Consider the following 5011-nt stretch of genomic DNA (forward strand, 5'->3'; position numbering starts at 1 on the left):
GCTGGTGGCAAATGCCTCGAATTTTATAGCCCAGTTTGAGGAGGCGGTGTCTAATTTACATAGGGCTTATAAATTGGTTCAGTCAGGTATGACGTTTACATAGCACAGTGAAGGCGGGTCGCCCTACCCTAATCTTATTACCCAAATGGGCTTTCCAGTTGATCGCTGCCATGTTGTCTCTTCTTTATAGTACACGTGGCTGGCAAAGAGAAGGGAAGATGGAGCCACCATCTTGAAGGTGTCTAGTCTCTAGTTCCTGCTGGCATTCACCTGTGCAAGCTCTCAGCTTGCTTGTCTATGTCTGCAGCTTGACTTTACAGGCTTCTCTTTGTTAGAAAATGATTTGGGGCTGCTTTTCATTAAAAAGAAAAGCCTTACCACGTGCTCCCACACCCTTACTATCTGCCTAAGTGATTTCTTCTTAACTCTTGTATCAATGCTACCTGGCAAGTGCAAAGAAGAGATACTCACAAACAGGGAGCCTCTTTTTCTCCCTGCTTGTGTCTAGTACTTAGCAGTAGTACCAAGATGAACAGACAACATCCTTTTTGGAAGGCTACTATCTGATTAAATAAGAGTCAAAAAACCTTGTTTTCTTTTGAGCTATTTAGAGTTTACAATGATTGAGTAAAGTATACTCTTGTCAGCATACTTTACCTTTCTCTCGACCTGAGTTCTACAAAATTTGGAAACTATTCATGAGTATTCTTCTGTCATGGTAATATAATTTATTTACATAATTTCAGTAAGAAGCTGTTTTCTTTTGTAAAAGGACACAATTAGAGACACTGGTTATTTTACAAAGGCCTTGACTGGAGTGCCATATTTTCCGATATGACTAGACTGCTTTGAAGAACTGAAGTTGACTTTATAGAGCCAATAAAAAGCCCTTTGGAAAGACTGGTCTTGCACCTTGTGACCTGTGGTAAGAAAAGAATGTGACTTTCTGATAGTCTCAGGAACCTCAAGTTATTTTGGGATCTTGAGAGGAGAAGAATTCAACCATTCATACAGGTATTACAGGCACAGTCTGATGGAGAATCATTGACTTGGTTAGAATCAAGGCTTGTAAAAGTCTAATCTGAGATTCCTTATAAAAAATTTCTAGCAAAGCCATCTTTAAAAGTGTCAATATGGCCAGCTACTATTTTTGCTGCACTTTATACAAATGATCAGGCCAAATATAATGAGACTAAACTTTATTTTTCAAATAAATTGGTCCTACTATGTGAGAAATAACAAAATTGTTAAGTCCCCCCAACCAACTGAACAAACCCCTTCTTGGCCAAGGGAACAACAAAGAAATCTTAAAAAACTAAGTTTCTGGCCAGGCACAGTGGCTCACACCTGTAACGCCAGCACTTTGGGAGGCCAAGGTGGGTGGATCACTTGAGGTCAGGAGTTTGAGACCAGCCTGGCCAACATGGTGAAACCCATCTCTACTAAAAATACAAAAAAACTAGCCAGGCATGGTTATGTGTGCCTGTAATCCCAGCTACTCAGGAAGCTGAGACAGGAGAATCGCTTGAACCTGAGAGGTGGAGGTTGCAGTGAGCCGAGATTGCACTACCGCACTCCAGCCCAGGCAACAGAGCAAAACCCTCCGTCTCAAAAAAAAAAGAAAAGAAAACTAAGTTCCCGGCCATGATGGGAAGGGAGGTCACACACACCTTATCATATACCCCTTTCCTCATTAATCTCCCTTAATATTTTTCCCCCTAAGGGGTAAACAGAAACCAGCCCTAAAAGGTTGGGTCCACTGCTGATATCAACTAATTGCCTTATGTTGCCCCTCCCTTTTTGTGGTTTCAGTGCAACAAATGACCAGCATTCCTTCCCGGTAAGAAATGGAGGACCACCAAGGGGCCCTGGCTAGTCTACAGAGGCTGTCACAAAGGGCCTTCACATTCTCTGCTTCATATTTTGATGTAAAGGGCCTAACTGTAATACACTTAAATATTGAGTCCTGTAATACACTTAAATGTTGAGTCTCCACCCCAAGGTGAACATGGGATGCATGTTGCATACATGTTAGCCTATTATGCATGGCTATGTCACTCCTTCGTGAATATTCATACCTCCTATAACCTGTTGAATACGTATACTTGGCCACCCTGTTCAACATAAATTCTTATTCCCTCTGCCCCCACTTGAAGCACTTGCTTTTCAATTTCAGCTGTAGGCTTCACTTCCCACCTGCACATTGTGGTGACCTCTTTTAAAAATAAAGTCTTCCTTTCTAAATTAATAAATTTGTGACTTTTTTGGTCAACATATGATTTATCCTTGCTAGAATTGGAGTAATTGAGGAAAGAAATTATTCAGAAGAAAACTACAGTAAATCCTTCATTTGTTTCCAGCCCTAATCATTGTTTTTGACTTGTTATTATTTGCCCACAATTTGAACTGAATCCTGAATTATTTCCTGGCTACAACAATTCTCTAAATTAAGAACCAAGTTTTATTTTTCTTCACGCCCTTTTTTTATTTTTCCTGGTAATCCTTGTGTGCATATTAATGTTATTTATCTTGTTTTTCTTCTTCTGAGAAAACCAAAGTCATGGTATTCCAAAGACTAGAAGATGATTCAACAAAGCCTATGAATCTTCCTCATTTAGAATCCCACAGGGCCCAATCTGTCTTCCATTGCCAATGCACCACATTAAATGCTGTACAATATCAAGCATTCTCCCTAAAGGCTCTGGGACCATTGTGGAAGAGGAGGGTGCATGAGATTGTAAGAGCCGGATTAGGGAAATGGAGTGTGGAACATAAACTCCATCTTGGATGCCAATCTGCCACGTTGACTTCTGATTAACCCCTGTTGCCTCTAAGATTTCTCCTTTATCTACTGTTACTGTAAATGTTGTCCTTAGGCAGGTTGATATAGCACTCTTGCCTTTCCCTGGGGGTGTCAACTTTAATTGTCCTACATGTGCCTTTCCTATAGTATATAAGACCTTGGTCTGGGGGTTACTAGTGCAGGGGTCCACCATGTCATCTGGCCGCAGCCTGAGACAATGGCTTCTGTTCAGAAGTTCCTGATGAAAGTTTCTTTCTGAGAAACTGGATTTGTCAGACTTCTTGGACCTCTCAGCTTCCTTGGCCTTTGAAGGTAGTTTCGCATAGACTTGCCCACTACAGAACGGAGATCTAAAATTTCTATTTGGTTCTTCTTTATGTCTTCTATCTGTTTTCTGAGACTTACTATTTCTATACTGAGGTTTTCTGTTTATTCATTTGTTTTCAGAATGTTTGTAATTGGTGACTGAAGCATTTTTATCATGCTGCTTTAAAAGCTTTGTCAGGTAATTCGTTGTTTGTTTGTTGGTTGGTTTTTTGAGATGGAGTTTTGCTCTTGTTGCCCAAGCTGGAGTGCAATGGCTCGATCTCAGCTCACTGCAACCTCTACCTCCCAGGTACAAGCGATTCTCCTGTCTCAGCCTCCCAAGTAGCTCGGATTATAGGCATAAGCCACCACATCTGGCTAAAAAGCTTTGTCAGGTAATTCTAACAACTCTGTCATTTCTTTTGGTATCCACTGAGTGCTTTTTTTTTTTTTCATTCCATTTGCTATCTTCCAGTTTCTTTATATAATGAATACTTTTATTGAAGCATGGACTATTTTGTATTATGTCACAAGACTCTGAGCCTTTACTTTTAGCTGGCTTTCTCTGATACTGCTCTTGCAGAGGAAGTGGGGCAGGCACCACCTTGTTACAGTCAGGTGGAGGCTGAAGTCCAGATCATCTAGGGGAGGATGGTCTCTATTACTGTTGGGTAAAGATGAAAGTCTCAGTCCTCATTGGTCTCCACTGACAGTATGGGTGGGCCTTATTATAAGCTGGTGGGGATTAAAGTCCTGATTCCCTACTTTTTTTGAGGCACCTCTTTATACCCTAATGAGTGTGAAAATTTGGGTTCCCCATTTAGCCTATATTGGTATGGGTCGGTGTAGAACTATGGTGTTTTCTGCATGTTTGGCTGGATAGAGCAATTGTTGTCTGTAAGTTTCTGTCTTGCTTGCTGCTCCCTTTTTTGGTCCATTGGCTAAAGAGAGCAGGCTTTTGCTAGTGCTTTTTTTGTCTGTTCCCACTGGCATTTCTGGGTTGCAAGCTTCTTCATCTCCAAGTCTGGGATATATAAGGCAAAAAGAAAATCCAGGGAACTCACCGATGTGTCCAGGACTCATCCCTTGGGTCCTGAAAGCACATATGAGTGCATCTTCTCTCCGCTTTCTTCAGTCTGCCTTTTAGAGTCTTGTTATGTCAGTTTTATACATAACATCCAGGGATTTTAATTGTCCTTAGACAATTAAAGAGCTAGGGAAAAATATGTCTACCCCTTCTACTAACAAGCAGGGGTCTACTCACTTTTATTTGGGTTATCTACATCTTACCAAATTTTTAGGTAAATGTTTAGGTTTTATTGAGATATATCTGCAGAAAAGCTCACAAATGAATTACCACCACCAAAAGTGAAGTGATAGTAGTTTACTAGCACCCTAGAAAGCTATAGTGTTTCTTTCCAGTTATAAATTATCTCTCTGTCTTCCCCAAAGATAATCATTGTCATCACATCTAATGCTTGGGATTAGTGGGGATATTTTTGAATGTTATATATATTATATAATACAATATGCACTCTTCTCTGTTGACTTTTTTAACTTTATGTTTATGAGAGTAACTGAATGACTGATAACCACATGACAAAGTGTTAAACTTCATTAATCATCAGCAAAGTGCAAATAAAGTCACAGTGATAAAATTAAAAATAATGACTGTATAAGTTTTGAAGAAAACAACTGGAATCCTTAATTCACACTTACATGTTAGCATCAAAACTCGTGTACAAGAATGTTCATAGTAGCACCATTCATGATAAGCTGCAAATAGAAACAATTCAGCCATTCATCAACACACAGTGGATGTAAGAAATCATGGCAGATCCAAACAATAGAATTCTATACAACAATGAAAGAGAAAACATTCAACATCATGGGTACTCCATG

Source organism: Rhinopithecus bieti, unplaced genomic scaffold, assembly GCF_001698545.2.
Source record: "Rhinopithecus bieti isolate Rb0 unplaced genomic scaffold, ASM169854v2 scaffold_5626, whole genome shotgun sequence".
NCBI classification, from domain to species: Eukaryota; Metazoa; Chordata; class Mammalia; order Primates; family Cercopithecidae; genus Rhinopithecus; species Rhinopithecus bieti.